The sequence below is a fragment of the Gorilla gorilla genome, chromosome 13 (genome assembly GCF_029281585.2).
Source record: "Gorilla gorilla gorilla isolate KB3781 chromosome 13, NHGRI_mGorGor1-v2.1_pri, whole genome shotgun sequence".
NCBI classification, from domain to species: Eukaryota; Metazoa; Chordata; class Mammalia; order Primates; family Hominidae; genus Gorilla; species Gorilla gorilla.
This window is the reverse complement of record NC_073237.2, coordinates 57827308-57845136: the sequence shown is the minus strand read 5'-3', so window position 1 is coordinate 57845136 and position 17829 is coordinate 57827308. Positions and strand designations below refer to the sequence as shown.

Sequence of the window (17829 nt, the reverse complement as noted above, 5' to 3'; positions counted from 1 at the left end):
CTCCCTTCCCTGGGAGTGTCACGACCCGCGGGGTGAGGGTGGGATCTCCTCTCCTGACCACCCGTTGCAGGCAGTCATCCCGTCATTCGGGGTCGTCTTCAGCCCTCGCGGCTGTCCTTTTGGTGTTTCTTTCCCCCGGAATGGGGCCATTTCTTCCTGCAGTGCCTGGAGGAACCATGATGCGGTGTAGACGGCGGGTGCTTAAATAAATGCGAGTTGGATTAGGGCGCGTGGACTGCCAGGCACAGAACGTGGCGTGGAGTGGGGACGTGGAGGAGGGAGCCAGACAGGCCGGGGCTGTAGGCAGGAGCTTGGGGTTTTCCTCCGTGCTCCGCCAGTAAAGCCAGCAGGCGGGATTCAGATGCTTTCCGCGTGGACTTGATGCTGGGCTCCCCCTTTGCTGCGCGGTGCGAGCCTGCGCTGGCTGGCTCTGATTGTGGGCGATACCGGGAGGGGTTTTGTCAGGTTCCTTCTTCCGGAAGAGACAAGGTAAACTTTTTTTGCACTTGATAAACTAACCCGGAGAGGTGATTTATAAAGCACTGTTCGGAAATGTAGGTTAGAAAAGCAGAGTCACTTTTATCCCGGTGAAAGTTACTAGTAGGTTCCGGCCACTTAGGTTCACACTAAACTCTGCCCTATTTTCACCCATTTCAGTTTGCGGTATTTAAAAAAATGTTTAAATTCCGGGCAACTTGGCTTTACTGTTTCTATGGCAACGGTGACTAATATTCTCATTTCGAAGTGTCGTGGTTGAAAACTAGTGGTTTTAATTTTTAAAGGTCCATTTTTTATTAGGAAGCAGTCGGCTCTGCTTTGCGATTATCGCTTGTTTTCTTACCTTGCTGGCCTCCGCGCAACCCGCCCATAGTTTGTTTTGGAACGGATTACACGGTTGTTCGGGTTTTTTAGGTCCTTTTTCTCCCAATTTCAGTGTTATGAAAAGTTTTCACATAAGCTTTACAGTATCCCACAAACTTGGTAATACAGTACAATTTAAACCGAAGACTTATTTCTTTTTATTAACAGACTTTAGTCAGTTGCTTTTCTAAAGTTGAAAATCAGGCCGGGCGCTGTGGCTCCTGCCTGTAATCCCAACACTTTGGGAGGCCGAGGCGGGTGGATCACCTGAGGTCAGGAGTTCAAGACCAGCCTGGCCAAAATGGCGAAACCTCGTCTGTACTAAAAATTCAAAAATTAGCCAGGCATGGTGGCGGGCGCCTGTAATCCCAGCTGAGGCAGGAGAATCACTTGAATCCTGGAGGTGGAGGTTGCCGTGAGCCGAGATGGCACCACTGCACTCCAGCCTGGGTGACAGACTGAGACTCCATCTCAAAAAAAAAAAAAAAAAAAAGTAAAAATACAAATAAATAAATAAATAAATAAATAAAAGCTTTTAGTAAATGAATAGTCTTGTGCAACCATCACCACAATGAGTTTTTGAATATTTTTTTATCCCCAAAAGAAGCTCTGTTCCTATTAGCTGTCATTGCCTAGTTCCCTCCAATTCTATCCCCTTCTATCCCTAGGCAACCACTAATCTGCTGTCTGTCTCAGTAGATTTGGCTATTCTGGACATTTTATATACATGGAATAATACACTATCTGGTCTTCTGTGAGTGACTTCTTTCACTTGGCATAATGTTTTTTAAGGTTCATCCATGTTGCAGCCTGTATCAGTACTTCATTCCTTTTAATGGCTAATATTCTATTATGGATACATCACATTTTGTTTATTCATCAGTTGGTAGACATTTGTGTTATCTCTGCTTTTGGCTGAGTAATGCTATGAATATTTGTGAACTAGTTTTTGTGTGGATGCGTGTTTTCTTTACACTTGTGTGTATATATATATATAATGTAATTGCTAGGTTAAACATCTGTTGAATGACTGCATGCGTAAGGAGGGATAGTTAGTCTTGGGTGATACTCTTTTTTATTTATTTATTTATTTATTTATTTATTTATTTATTTTTTTGAGACGAAGTCTCACTCTGTTGCCCAGGCTGGAGTGCAGTGGCATGATCTCTGCTCACTGCAAGCTCCGCCTCCTGGGTTCACACCATTCTCCTGCCTCAGCCTCCTGAATAGCTGGGACTACAGGCACCCACCACCACGCCCGGCTAATTTTCTTTTTATTTTTAGTAGAGATGGGGTTTCATTGTGTTAACCAGGATGGTCTCGATCTCCTGACCTCGTGATCCGCCCACCTCGGCCTCCCAAAGTGCTGGGATTACAGGCGTGAGCCACCGTGCCTGGCCTGGTGATAGTCTTTCAAGCCTTGAAGGGGCCTGTTGATCTTTCCCTACTCTACTGCCAACTTCAGTTCTCCAGTTCTCTAAAGTGGGGCTTTATTCTATGGTTAGTGCTGTGTTTTCCTTTCCTGGATGTCTTTTTTTTTTTTTTGAGACGGAATCTCGCTCTGTTGCCCATGGAGTCTCACTCTGTGCCAATGGCGCGATCTCGGCTCACTGCAACCTCCATCTCCCAGGTTCAGGCGATTCTCCTGCCTCAGCCAATCCAGTAGCTGGGATTACAGGCACCCACCATCATGCTTGGCTAATTTTTGTATTTTTGTAGAGACAGGGTTTCACCATGTTGGCCAGGCTGGTCTCGAACTCCTGACCTCAGGTGATCCGCCCACCTTGGACTCCCAAAGTGCTGGGATTACAGGCGTGAACCACTGTGCCCGGCCTCTGGATGTCAGTATTAAGATCATCCTGTTCTTTTTTTTTCTTTTTTTTGGAGACAGGGTGTAACTCTGATGCCCAGGCTGGAGTGCAGCAGTGACACAGTCTCAGCTCACTGTAACCTCTCTGCCTCCTGTGCTCTGGCAGTCCACTAGCCCCAGCCTCTCAAGTAGGTGGGACTACAGGTACATGCCATCATGCCTGGCTAATATTTGTGGTCTTGCCATGGTACCCAGGCTGGTCTGAAACTCCCGGGCTCAAGCAGTCCGCTTGCCCCAGCCTCCCAAAGTGCTAGGATGACAGGCGTGAGCCACTGCACCTGGCCTGATCATCCCTTCCTGTTAGCACAGTCTTTATACTGCTCATGGTTATTCCCTTGATATTCACTTATTTGCTCTATATTTAGTGATAAGATAGATACATTCTGTACTTTGATTAAGCTCAATATCTACTGAAAAATGTGTGTTCCCTTTTGTTAAATATTAGTATTTAATGCTTCTCCCCCAACCCCTGCCTCTTTTTTCTTTTTCTTTTTGAGATGGAGTCTCCCTCTGTCGCCCAGGCTGGAGTGCAGTGGCATGATCTCGGCTCACTGCAACCTCCGACTCCCTGGAGTGATTCTCCTCCTCAGCCTCCCGAGTAGCTGGGATTACAGGCACGCCCAACTAATTTTTTTCGTATTTTTAGTAGAGACGGGGTTTCACCATGTTGGCCAGGATGGTCTCGATCTCCTGACCTTGTGATCCGCCTGCCTTGGCCTCCCAAAGTGCTGAGATTACAGGTGTGAGCCATCATGCCTGGCCATTTTTCTGTTTTTATTATACTTTAAGTTCTAGGGTACATGTGCACAACGTGCAGGTTCGTTACATAGGTATACATGTGCCATGTTGGTTTGCTGCACTGATCAACTCGTTATTTACATAAGGTATTTCTCCTAACACTATCCCTCACCCAGCCCCCCACCCCACAACAGGCCCTGGTGTGTGATGTTCCCCTCCCTGTGTCCATGTGTTCTCATTGTTCCTTCTTTTCTTTTTCAGTTAAAAAAATTTCTTTTTGTAGAGATGGGGTCTCAGTGTGTTGCTCAGGCTAGTCTCAAAATTCTGGGCTCAAGTGATCCTTCTGACTTGGCCTCCCACAGTTCTGGGATTACAGGTGTGAGCCACTGTGCTTGGCCTGCAAGCTCTATTTCTGTTATGAATTTCTTAGGAGGTGTATCATAATTAAAGTCACGGTATCTTTTTTATCGCTACAAATCTAGACCATTTTGTGGAGCCTAAAATATAATTTTATAATATAAATACAATATATAATATATTAGGTCATTGTCTTTATATTATATAATATATAATATAATAGGTCATTGTCTTTTTTTTTTTTTAAGACGGAGTCTTGCCCTTGTTGCCCAGGCGGGAGTGCAGTGGTGTGATTTTGGCTCACTGCAACCTCCACCTCCTGGGTTCGAGCGATTCTCCTGCCTCAGCCTCCCAAGTAGCTGAAATTACAGGTGCCTGCCATCACGCCCAGCTAATTTTTGTATTTTTAGTAGAGATGAGGTTTCACCATGTTGGCCAGGCTGGCCTCAAATCCTTGACCTCAGGTGATCCACCCCCCTCAGCCTCCCAAATTACTGGGGGATTACAGGCATGAGCCACCACACCCGGCCAGGTCATTGTCTTTTTTACTCCCCGACCCTCTAAAGATTCCCTACTTCCTCATCCTCCTTATCCTTCCGCTGGTGGGGGGGATGGATGGGGGGTAGTGGGGGCGTGGTTATGATCTTCTAAATGCAGACTTTCTGGGCCTAATCCTTTCCCCATACTAACAGTCAGAATAATTCCTTTAAGGAAGCCTATCCCCCCTGCTCCTGCTTCAAGGCTGCTTTCTCTAGGGAAAAAGTCCTAACTCTCAGCTCTGTGTGTGACTGCCGAGCCAGCCTCCTTCCTACCAAACTCATCTTTCTTCCTAGTTCCCTGAATGGGCTTGGTACTCTGCCCATGCTGTTGTTCCCTGTGCCTGGACTGCTACCCCAGTTGCACTTCTTTGATTGATTCCATCTCATTCTTCAGGAAGCTCAGCTCAGTTGTCAACTTCTTCAAGTTAGTGTTCTCTCAATCCTGCACACTGGCCATAGCAGCATTCTGTAGTCTCCTTCATAGTCTTAAGCAATCATGCCATTACTTGTGTATCTCTCTTCCCTCCCTACCCTCATGCAAGCCCAGAGAAAGGTTCCCACAAAAATATTGACAGTAGTTAGTAACTTCTGGGTGATGGAATTGTGGGTAATTTGTTTCCTTTGTGTTTATGTGCATTTTCTAAATTTTCTCCTATGAATCAGTGTTACCATTGTGAAGAGGGAAAATAAGTTAATAAAAATTCATGTTTGTTAGAAAAGCTGGGAAACAGGAGAAGATAGAGGAAAAAGAAAAATAATCAGTTATTGCCCTTTTCACATTGGAGAATGCACTTTTTCTTTTTTTTGAGATAGAGTTTCGCTCTTGTTGCCCAGGCTGGAGTGCAATGTAGCGATCTTGGCTCACCACAACCTCCGCCTCCCAGTTTCAAGGAATTCTCCTGCCTTAGCTTCCTGAGTAGCTGGGCTTACAGGCCTGCGCCACCACGCCCAGCTAATTTTGTGTTTTTAGTAGAGACGGAGGGTTTCTCCGTGTTGGTTAGGCTGGTCTCGAACTCCCAACCTCAGGTGATCCATCCGCCTCGGCCTCCCAAAGTGCTGGGATTACAGGAATGAGCCACCGCTCCCAGCCAGAATACACTTTTAACAGTTTTTGTTTTGTTTTAATAACTTAGATGAGATTTTGTTATAGTTTCAGCATCAAGCTTTTATTACATTTTAGTTGTTGCTTGTATTACTCAGAGATTTCTAGAGAATGGTAGGAGTACTTACAATAGGCTGCCCAGTTGGAATTTCTGATGTTGAAATTCAGCTGATTATTAGAGAACAGAATATAGCATTAGATATATGTAGCATAGAACAGAATATAGACTATTAGGGTATAAGCACTTAAGTGCTAAATAACTCTTTTCCCTTTTTCCTTGAAAAATGTCCTAATTGGTTCATTTCTATGTTTCAGAGTACAAAGATTTCCCTTGCACAGTTGCTCATTATTTGTACTGTTTGTTTTATTTTTGATGGGTGGTTTATTTTGCCTAGTAGTGGATACATTTCTTCAGTAGATTAACTTGTACTATGTGCCATACACTGTGTCAGATGTGGACAGCAGTGAACACAATAGACTGGATTCCCTGTGATTTCATGGAAGTGGATTATTTTAAGAGTGTGAATGTTTAGTTAACTGTTGCACTGTATACTGTTCAGATACACATGGTATTTCAGCTACTATGGTATTTATGAACTGCTACTGCATAAAGCCTCAAATTTATTCTGGATTCTTCTGGGTTTATATTGTATATTACTATGGGTGGATATTTAAGGAGCAGAATGATGAGTCATCAAAGCCTTTGTGCTAATGACTTCTTTTTTTATATCTCCATCCATTTCCAGGTATTAATTTGGCATCTCTACTTGTTAACTATAACAAATGTAACTCTGATGTTTCCTCTCAGCTCTGCTTCTCTGGAATTTCTCATGCATCTCATCTCATTTCATTGCTCACTCATTTCATTATGAGTTATCCAACACTTCATGGTTCCTCAGCCCTCACATCCAAAGTATCACTTACACCTTGTCACTTCTGCTTGAGGAATAATATTGTGGGGATCAATCCGCTTGTCTCCACCTCCAGTACATTATCCTACCATTCACTCCCAGCCTCCCTCCAATCTCTTTCCAGCATGATCTTTAAGGCCTATTGCCTTATTGGATTGTTCTCATAGGCCTCAGGATATTTAAAATTCCTGCCATATCTCTTTTCTACCCCAAGCTCCACCCATGTCTTATCTAGATGGTTTTTCATGTTCTCTCTACCTATTGGCTTTTCTTTTCTTCAAACTGTATACAACCTTCCTGAATGTGCTGTTTTTTGCCTGACTGATTTCTCCTCTCATTTTCCCCCTTTTCATACATCTTTCTGATCTCTACTTGAAAGTACTTCTTCAGAGAAACCTGACCTGTTACTCATTTCTCTTCTCTGATTAAATCAGCTTCCCTAATGATCTGTCTTAATTCCCTGTATTTTTCCCTAACACTTAGTGGTTTGTAATTGTATATTTTTGTGATTATTTGATTGTTTCTACACTGTAAAGATTCTACAAGGGCAGAGACCAAGTATTTTTATTTCCTTCTATTCTATATAGCACACTGTTCCCTCACTAGCACTATAGTATAGGTGCTCAACAAACATTTATTGTGCAAATTAATGACTTTTACATATATGCAAAAATGAAGAAACTGTAAAACCAGGACACACATTGGGAAATACATCTTACCCATCGTGACCCAACACACATAAATATATAAAATTGAAACAAAAGTTTCACAAAACTTTATCAACTGTGCTGTACTCTATTTTCTTTTTCTTTTTTTTGCAGGGGGATGGAGTCTTTCTCTGTCACCCAGGCTGGAGTGCAGTGGTGTGATCTCGGCTCACTGCAACCTTCACCTCCTGGGTTCAAGCTATTCCCCTGCCTCAGTCTCCCGAGTAGCTGGGACTACAGGTGTGTGCCACCGCACCAGGCTAATTTTTGTGCTTTTAGTAGAGATGGGGTTTCACCATGTTGGCCAGGCTGGTCACTAACTCCTGACCTCAGGTGATCCGCCCACCTCAGCCTCCCAAAGTGCTGGGATTACAGGCAATAGCCACTGTGCTTGGCAAAGTAAATATTTTAAAATATATGAAAATATATTGTATAGGTTGAGTATTCCTTATCTGAAATACATGAATTTTATATTTTTTTCAGATTTGGGAATATTGCATTATACTATACATTACAGATGCTATAGTTACAATTGAGCATCTGTAATCTGAGAATTTGAAATCTGAAATGAGCATTTACTTTGAGTGTCATGTTTGCCCTCGAAACTTTCAGATTTTGGAGTATTTCAGATTTTTGGTTTGAGATGCTCAACTTATGTATGATAATCGTACAAAAAGCTATAATTTCAAGTATTGATTTGCTGTTTACTGGGAAAGAATGGGAAAATTTTTGAAATTAGAAATGTCAGACTTAGGACAGTTGGCCCCCTTTAGTGGGGGTCTCTGTGTGAGACATTTTAGTGGAGTTCATAGTCCTGCTTCCATTTTTAGCATTGTACATTTAGAAATACGAACTTTTTCAGTCGACCGAGAGTGTCAGGCATTGGAAGACTAACGTCTTCAGTGTGGTTCCCTAATTAAACTGGCAAGAAGAACTAGAATCTGGATCTGAAGTGCTTGTGTCTGCTCATTAGGGCTCTTTCTAGAAAGTCTCGGTCCCTGGGAAAGCACATAAATGATCACATAGTTTTTGGTGACAGGTAGGCCCCAGCTGATGGGTAGTGCTGAACAGGATTTTTTTTTTTTTTTGACCTGCTGGGCTTCCCTGACCCTTGAGCATTCACCTCTGCTTATCAGAACATTCTTCTCTGCCAGTACGTTTTCTCTTGTTGAATAAGGTTAAAGAAGCAGATAAATTCCTTCATTTGGCTCTCTTTTTACCTCCATCTTTGCATTCGTTTTTTGTACCAGATGTTTGTTTAAATTCCAGTCCTGAGGACAGGCTTTGTCTGATCATTAGTATATTGTTGATTCTGTTCTGTTCTGAGAGTCCATCAGATACTTTGAATGGTCACAGGCATCCCTTTGAGTGGGTGAACTGAAGTGTTTTTTTTGCAGGTAGTTTATCTCATTTTGTTTTTTATCTATTTAACTTTCTTTTTTGCTTTTTTTTTAATTCTTTTTTGAGATGGAGTCTCGCTCTGTTGCCCAGGCTGGAGTGCAGTGGCACGATCTCGGCTCACTGCAAGCTCCGCCTTCTGGGTTCATGCCATTCTCCTGCCTCAGCCTCCCGAGTAGCTGGGACTACAGGCACCCCTCACCTCACGCCCGGCTAATTTTTTTGTGTTTTTAGTAGAGACAGGGTTTCACCACGTTCGGCAGGATGGTCTCGAACTCCTGACCTTGTGATCCGTCTGCCTCAGCCTCCCAAAGTGTTGGGATTACAGGCGTGAGCCACCATGCACGGCCCCTTTTTTTTTTGAGACGGTGTCTTGATCTGTCACCTAGGATGCAGTGCAATGGCATGATCTTGGCTCACTGCAACCTCTGCCTCCCGGGTTGAAGCGATTCTTCTGCCTCAGTCTCCCGAGTAGCTGGGACTACAGGCACCTGCCACCATGCCTGGCTAATTTTTGTGTTTTTTAGTACAGATGGGGTTTTGCCGTTTTTAGTAGAGATGGGGTTTTGCCATGTTGTCCAGGCTGGTCTTGAAGTCCTGACCTCAGGTGATCCGTCCGCTTCAGCCTTCCAAAGTGCTGGGATTACAGGCGTGAGCTGCTGTGCCCGGCCATCTGGCCATCTATTTAACTTTCAAAAAGGAATCCTTCCCTAAAATTTGGGCACATAAAGTGATACCTCTCAGTCTGTAATATTCAGGCAGCTTTCATTAGCAGGAAGAATCTGGCCCTGAGATAGGTAAAATCATTTTCCTTTTTTTTTGATAATTTTATTTATTTTTCTAAGTTTGTATTATATATACACACATAATATTTCTTTTATTATTTTCAAATAGGCAATACAAGGTATGTAACAAGATATAAAATTCAGAAGGTATTAAAGGGTAAAATGTGTACATGGCTCTCACTTTTAGCCTTTAGACAGCTAGTTCCCTTCTGTCTAAAATTCCCTTTTAGGGAATTTTAGAGATATTCTATATAAATTTATGTGTATGTTTACATTTTTTTTTTTTTTTTTTTTTTTGAGACTGAGTCTCGCTCTGTCACCCAGCCTGGAGTGCAGTGGCGCGATCTCCGCTCACTGCAAGCTCCGCCTCCCGGGTTCACGCCATTCTCCTGCCTCAGCCTCCCGAGTAGCTGGAACTACAGGCGCCCGCCACCACGCCCGGCTAATTTTTTTTTGTATTTTTAGTAGAGACGGGGTTTCACCATGTTAGCCAGGATGGTCTCGATCTCCTGACCTCGTGATCCGCCCGCCTCGGCCTCCCAAAGTGCTGTGATTACAGGCGTGAGCCACCGCGCCCGGCCTACATTTTTTTACACAAATGGTTGTCTTCATGCTCCCTCACTCCTCAATAACTCAATGTGTATTTCCTACATTTTTCTCCATAACTGCAGTATATCCATCAAAATCAGGAATTAACACTGATACATTACTATCATCTAATTTTTAGATTCTTCATATTTCACTATTTGTTATAGTAATTAATGTTCTTCATAGCAAAAGTATCCAGTCCAGAATTGTGCAATATGTATTCTTGTTTTAGGTCTTTTAAGCATCCTTCAATCTCAAATATGGATTTGAGAAGGATTTTCATGATCTTGATTTTTTTTTCCTTGATCTTCATGGTCTTGATTTTCATGATCTTGGCACTTTTTGTTTTTCTTCCTTTTTTTTTTAAAGATGGAGTTTCACTCTGTTGCCCAGGCTGGAGTGCAGTGATGCAATCTCTGCCCACTGCAACCTCCACCTCCCGGGTTCAAGTGATTCTCCTGCCTCAGCCTCCCGAGTAACCGGGACTACAGGTGCCCGCCACCACGCCCGGGTAATTTTTGTATTTTTAGTAGAGGCGGGGTTTCACCATGTTGGCCAGGCTGGTCTCGAACTCCTGACCTCAAATGATCCACCCACCTCAGCCTCCCAAAGTGCTGGGATTACAAGCGTGAGCCACTACACCTGGCCTGGAGTTTGTTCATTTTAAAAAAGGAAATTTTCATCAGTACTCTTAAATGAAGCTGGTTTGCAGTTTTCTTGGGTCGTTTTTAAGTTTTGTTACTCATTTTAGGCTTCTTAAGGAAGGATTTCTAAGCTTGCTGTTTTTTTTTTCCATGCAATCTGGAACATCTTAAATAACATGTCATACATTTCTTAAAAATTGATCAGAATTCTTTATCTAGTGGAGAGAAGATTTGTTCCTTATTTAGTGGGCTTTGGTGTGATCTTTTTTCTTTTTTTCTTCTCTTCTCTTTTCTTTTTTGGCAGCTGGAGAGCCTAGCAAAGAGGTCAGTTATATTTGGGATCTGGGTCCGGGATACAAAACTTGCAGTCAGTTCATTGCACCTATTTGCTGTTTGACCTTAGAAAATTTATTTCCATTTCTAAGTCTTGGTTTCATCATTTCTCAAATGGGAATAATCACAGCCTGCTAACATCACAGAGAACTTTTAAGAATGAAAATGAAGTAACATATGTTAAAGCACAGTAAAGAACCAAGCAAATGCAAGAGTTTTTTTATAAGAAGGTTCTTTTTAATAAGATGTCAGTACTCAAAGAGTTGTCAACGAGGATAGATCTCAATATCATGCTACTGAAGGAGTTTGTGTAGATGGACAATGCCTCCTGCTCCAAGAGCAAGCACATGGAGAAAGGGTCAATGGGCACATTTGTTTTGCTATTTAACAACAAAGAAAAATTATGAATTAGACAAAATGTAGTCTAGATAGAATTTATTTTTGTGAACATTAATGAGGGTTTGGTCATGTATTTATTAAAACCATGTGTTACGCCGTGCCCGGTGGCTCATGCCTATAATCACAGCACTTTGGGAGGTTGAGGCGGGTGGATCACCTGAGGTCAGGAGTTTGAGACCAGCCTGGCCTACATGACGAAACCCTCTCTGCTAGTAATACAAAAATTAGCTGGGCATGGTGGGGCATGCCTGTAACCCCAGGTACTTGGGAGGCTGAGGCAGGAGAATCGCTTGATCCTGGGTGGTGGAGGTTGCAGTGAGCTGAGATCGTGCCATTGCACTCTAGCCTGGGCAACGAGAGTGAAACTCCATCTCAAAAAGGAAAAACAAAACAAACAAACAAAAAACACCAAAAAAAAAAAAAAAACCCTGTGTGTTGTAAATCAAGGAAAAATGTTGGGTAACAGACTATGACTTGACTTTGTGCTTATATCATGATTGTATTTAATTTTATTATAAGTTGGTTAAATATTTGAGACTTTGGGGAAATTAAACTTGTCAAGCTGTCAACTTATCAGTTTGGATTTATGGTTTCCTATTTCATTTTGTAGATATTGAAAATACATGTCAATATCTGTGTATTTCATGTCAAGGAAGCTGTGTATTGGTATCAGGATTGAGGGAATACATGATCAACAAATACTTTTCCAAGTTTCAGTGTCACAGATTGCATATGGCATGATAATACATCACATTCATTTCCCTCAAGTTTGGTTTTTTTTTTGACAGGTAGTTAACAAAAAATGCGCAAATTGCCATAATTCTCTAAAATAGTATTTCTTGCATTCATTAATAATGAAAAAAGCAAGGATGGTCAGATTATTGTGTTTGATGTTTTTCAACCTCTTTTTTTTTTTTTCAATATAGCTGGTATCGTATATGGTTTTTGCGATTTTGATACTTTTTTTTTTTTTTTTCCCTTTTGAGATGGAATCTCGCTCTGTCGCCCAGGCTGGAGTGCAGTGGTGCAATCTTGGCTCACTGCAACCTCTGCCTCCCCGGTTCAAGCAATTCTTCTGCCTCAGCCTCCAGAGTAGCTGGGACTACAGGTGCATGCCACCACTCCCAGCTAATTTTTGTATTTTTAGTAGAGACGGGGTTTCACCATATTGGCCAAGCTGGTCTCAAACTCCTGACCTTGTGATCCACCCGCCTTGGCCTCCCAAAGTGCTGGGATTACAGGTGTGAGCCACTGCGCCCGACCGTGAATCTTTTTTTTTTTTTTTTTTTTTTAAGAGATGAGGTCTCTCCAAGTTGCCCAGGCTGGTCTCAAACTCCTGAGCTCAAGTGACCCTCTTGCCTTGGCCTCCCCCCAAAGTGCTAGGATTACAGGTGTGAGCCACTGCACCTGGCCTGATTGTGAATCTTTAGGAATAATTGGAAAGTTTGCGTATTAAATTGTCTTGAAATATGTTTTCTAAGTATTTCAATTTTTTAAATTTATTTATTTTTTGAGACAGAGTCTTGCTCTGTCGCCCAGGCTGGAGTGCAATGTTACGATCTCAGCCCATTGTAACCTCCGCCTCCTGGGTTCAAGTGATTCTCCTGCCTCAGCCTCCTGACTAGCTTGGATTACAGGCATGCGCCACCATGCCCGGCTAATTTTGTATTTTTAGTAGAGACGGGGTTTCTCCATGTTGGTCAGGCCGGTGTCGAACTCCCGACCTCAGGTTATCCACCTGCCTTGGCCTCCCAAAGTGCTGGGATTACAGGTGTGAGCCACTGCACCCGGCCAGTATTTCAAATTTAAGGCTTAGTTTTTATGTTTGAAACTAAGAATGAGTAGTCTACATGGCCTCCCATGAGTCCTTCTGATAGGACTAAATAGACTGGATAATCTCATAAAAGTCACAATGTAGAATTGCTGGAAAGCGATGGTCCAGGCAACAGGTGGGTGCAGGGGCAGTACAGTCCAGTAGTTGGTGAGGGGCTTGCTGCCCAGGCTGAGTGCTGGAGGGCCTCAGTGGGTGACCTGGATGGTAGTTGCCAGGAAGCCACAGCAGGCCCAAGGGGTTGTAACCTACCTGGGAGACTCAGGTAGCTCTTGCAGGTGTTGGGAAGCCTCTCCCCATTCCAGCCCCCCTGAGGGAGACAGTGCAAGCCCAGCAGGCTTTTAGTGTGAACTTAACAATCCTGTGAAATGCAAATTTTGGAAACTGTTGGAATGGCCTTGTTTGGCTGCCTTCTCCCTTTATCAATCCAGTTACATAAAAATAAGGATTTAGAAAGTAAATGAGTTAGGTTTCTAAATTAATATTCGTAGGAGAACAGTCTGTTTTTCTTTTTTTTTTTGAGGCAGAGTCTCACTCTGATGCCCAGGCTGGAGTGCAGTGGCGCGATCTCGGCTCACTGCAACCTCCGCCTCCTGGGTTCAAGCAATTCTCCTGCCTCAGCCTCCTGAGTAGCTGGGATTACAGGTGCCTGCCACCGTGCCCGGGTAATTTTTGTATTTTAGTAGAGATGGGGTTTCACCATGTTGGCCAGACTGGTCTTTTTTTTTTTTTTGAGACGGCGTCTTGCTCTTGTTGCCCAGGCTGGAGTGCAATGGCACGATCTTGGCTCACCGCAACCTCCGCCTCCGGCATTCAAGCGATTCTCCTGCCTCATCCTCCCAAGTAGCTGGGATTACAGGCATGCACCACCATGCCTGGTTAATTTTGTATTTTTAGTAGAGACAGGATTTATCCATGTTGGTCAGGCTGGTCTTGAACTCCTGACCTCAGGTGATCTGTCCACCTCGGCCTCCCAAAGTGCTAGGATTACAGGTGTGAGCCACTGCGCCTGGCACAAATTATTTTCTTTCATTTTTTTCTTTTACTTTTTTTTTTTTTTTTTTTTGAGATGGAGTTTCGTTCTTTCACCCATGCTGGAGTGAAGTGGCGCCATCTTGGCTCACTGCAGCCTCTGCCCCCCGGATTCAAGTGGTTCTCCTGCCTCAGCCTCCTGAGTAGCTGGGATTACAGGTGCGTGCCACCCCCATGCCTGGCCAATTTTTGTATTTTTAGTAGAGATGGGGTTTCACCATGTTGGCCAGGCTGGTCCCGAACTCTTGACCGCAGGTGATCCACCCGCCTCGGCCTCCCCAAGTGCTAGGATTACAGGTGTGAGCCACAGTGCCTGGCTTTTCTTTTTTTTTGACAAGGTCTCACTCTGTCACTCAGGCTAGAGTGGAGTGGTGAGATCATGGCTCACTGCAGCCTCGACCTCCCAGACTCAAGTGATCCTCCTGCCTCAGCCTCCTGAGTAACTGGGATTACAGGTGCACACTACTACACCTGGCTAATTTTTAAATTTTTTTTTGGAGAGACAGGGTCTCCCTACATTGCCCAGCCTCATCTCGAACTCCTGAGCTTAAGTGATCCTCCTGCCTCAGCCTCCCATTGTGCTGGAATTACAGGCTGTGCCCAGCCACAATGTGCAAATGCTACCATAAATTACCATTTTTTAAAAAACGAAAGCAGATACTTTAGTCAAATTATTTATTTAATGCCATTGTCATTGTTGATGTTATAGTTTATGATTATTTAAAAGTTAAAGGTATTTTACCAAATGAGCTACACTTGATTGTCCATTTAATCTGTCAGTTTAATTTGTATAGGTATTCATAGGCCAGGCGTGGTGGCTCATGCCTGTAATCCCAGCACTTTGGGAGGCTGAGATGGGAGGATCACTTAGACCAGGAGTTCGAGACCAGCCTGATCAACATGGTGAAATCTTGTTTCGACTAAAAATACAAAAATTAGCTGGGTGTGTTAGCGCACGCTTATAATCCCAGCTGCTCAGGTCGCTGAGGCAGGAGAATTGCTTGAACCCAGGAGACGGAGGTTGCAGTGAGTCAAAATCGCACCATGGCACTCCAGCCTGGGCGACATAGTGAGACTCTGTCTCAAAAAAAAAAAAAAAAAAGCATAGGTATTTGTTGATGTGTTACTGGTTGTATAATACAGTAAGATTGGGGGAAGAGACCTAGGCAAGTTATTTCCATTTTAAGGGCTTGGATACAAATGCATAACCAAACCCTAGGCATTTATTTTATTTATTTTTATTATTTATTTGTTTATTTATTTTTGAGATGGAGTCTCACTGCAAACTCCGCCTCCCGAGTTCAAGCAATTCTCCTTTCTCAGCCTCTTGAGTAGCTGGGACTGCAGGCGCATGCCACTACACCTGGTTAATTTTTGTACTTTTAGTAGAGACGGGGTTTCACCATACTGGTCAGGCTGGTTTCGAACTCCTGACCTCAAGTGATCCACCTGCCTCAGCCTCCCAAAGTGCTGGGATTACAGGTGTGAGCCACCGTGCCTGGCCACCCTAGACATTTAAATTAATGTAACAAAATACAATGAAAAAACAGGCTACAGTCCTCTGTTGGGTTCACAGTCCTTCACCAGGCATGCAGGTTTGTCTTCCTTTAGGTAATATACAAACGTATGGAACTGTCAAATTTAAAAACTCAAGAGTAATTGCTTGACATACAGAGGGATTTCTTAAAGAACAATTTTACGCTGGGCGTGGTGGCTCATGTCTGTAATCCCAGCACTTTGGGAGGCCGAGGTGGGCGAATCACTTGAGCCCAGAAGTTTGAGACCAGGCTGGGCAAAATGGCGAGACCCTGTCTCTACTAAAAATACAAAAATTAGCCAGGTGTGGTGGCACACACCCGTAATCCCAGCTACTTGGGAGGCTGAGGCAGGAGAATCACTTGAACCTGGGAGGTGGAGATTGCAGTAACCTGAGACTGTGCTACTGCACTCCAGCATGGGTGACAGAGTGTTTAAAAAAAAAAGTTTTAACATAGAATTAAAACATTTTCTTGCAGATATTTATAGAAATATATTACCTGTATTGATTGTTTCATCTTAAAAAAGGTTTTATATGATACTTGGGGCATGCAAAAGACATGGTATAGTTCTATGAATTCACCCAGATATCACTGTATGTTTCTCTTCTATCTCATCCATCTTCTGTCCTTGGCAACCATGTCCTGATTTTTGTGTTCCATATGCCCTTGCTTTAAAAAAATGGATTTGTCTTTTATGCATTTATCCTTAAAGAGTAGATTAAATTTAATTTTTAGATTTGTGAAAATGGACTTACGCTTTGGTTAGTTCAAGGCTTTCTGAGATTCATCCATATTTATTTTCTTTTGTTGAGATGGAGTCTCTCTCTGTTGCCCAGGTCAGAGTGCAAGTGCAGTGGCACAATCTTGTCTCACTGCAACCTCCGCCTCCCGGACTCCAGCAAGTCTTCTGTCTCAGCCTCCAGAGTAGCTGGGATTACAGGCATGTGCCACTATACCCAGCAAATTTTTGTGTTTTTAGTAGAGATGGGGTTTCACCATGTTGGCCAGGCTGGTCTCGAACTCCTCACCTCAAGTGATCAGCCTGCCTCGGCCTCCCAAAGTGCTGGGATTACAGGCGTGAGCCATCCCGCTTGGTGATTCATCCATATTCCTGGGAGTAGCTATGATTTGTTAATTTTCACTGCTGTGTAGTTCCATCGGGTGAATATATTGTGATTCATTTACTTATTTTCTTGTAGATTGACTTGAGTTTTCAGTTTTTAGTTCTTATGAAAATGCTGTAATGAACATTATTGTACATGTCTATTGTTGAACTTATGCTAGAATTTCTTGAGGCCCTAGCAAATGTTTTTTTTTTTTGAGATGGAGTTTCGTTCTTATTGCCCAGGCTGGAGTGCAATGGCACAATCTCGGCTCACTGCAACCTCCACCACCCAGGTTCAAGCAATTCTTCTGCCTCAGCCCCCGGAGTAGCTGGGATTACAGACATGGGCCACCACGCCTGGCTAATTTTGCATTTTTAGTAGAGACGGGGTTTCTCCATGTTGGTCAGGCTGGTCTCGAACTCTTGACCTCAGGTGATCCGCCTGCCTCAGCCTCCCAAAGTGTTGGGATTACAGCATGAGCCACTGCGCCCAGCCGCAAATGGTTTTTAAACAGTTGCACTGCTGATGTTTTGGTGCTTGGTAATTCCTTGTTGTGGGGACTTTTTTATGTTTAACAGCATCTACCCATTAGGTGCAACTTGAACTCTTCCTCTGGTGACAAAAATGTCTCCAGGCATTGCCAATGTCTCCAAGGATACAAAATCACCCCTGGTTGAGAACCATTGTTACTTTTGATACATGAACAATTAAAAATTATTTTTGTGTGTTCAGTATATCCCATAGAAGGATAACACACCTTTCTCTTTTTTATTTTTAGAGATGGAGGCCTCACTGTGTCTCCTGGTCTAGAATGTAGTGGTGCGATCATAGCTCACTGAAGCCTTGAACTCCTGGGCTCTGGGTATTCTCCTGCCTCAGCCTTTTGGGTAGCTGGAACTACAGGCTTTACAGGTGTATGCCACCATGCCCAGCTCAACACATCTTTCTTTGCTTTTTTGAGATGGAGTCTCGTGCTGTTGCCAGGCTGGAGTGCAGTGGCACGATCTCGGCTTACTGCAACCTCTGCCTCGCGGTTTCAAGCGATTCCTGCCTCAGCCTCCCGAGAAGCTGGGACTACGGGCAAATGCCA

The 17829-nt window shown here is 43.4% G+C and overlaps 1 protein-coding gene across 8 annotated transcripts in view; it reads left to right on the top strand.

Moving 5' to 3' along the window:
• The window catches only part of KDM4C (lysine demethylase 4C), a 420634-nt gene that overhangs the window by 1487 nt on the left and 401318 nt on the right, over positions 1-17829 (top strand). The window contains exon 1 of one of the 8 annotated variants that reach the window (XM_055350578.2): positions 12-489. The exons of the other annotated variants lie outside the window; for them this stretch is intronic. The gene's annotated coding sequence lies outside the window, so the exon portion shown is untranslated. Of the gene's footprint in view, positions 1-11; positions 490-17829 lie in introns of those variants that run through there. 8 annotated transcript variants of the gene reach the window in all.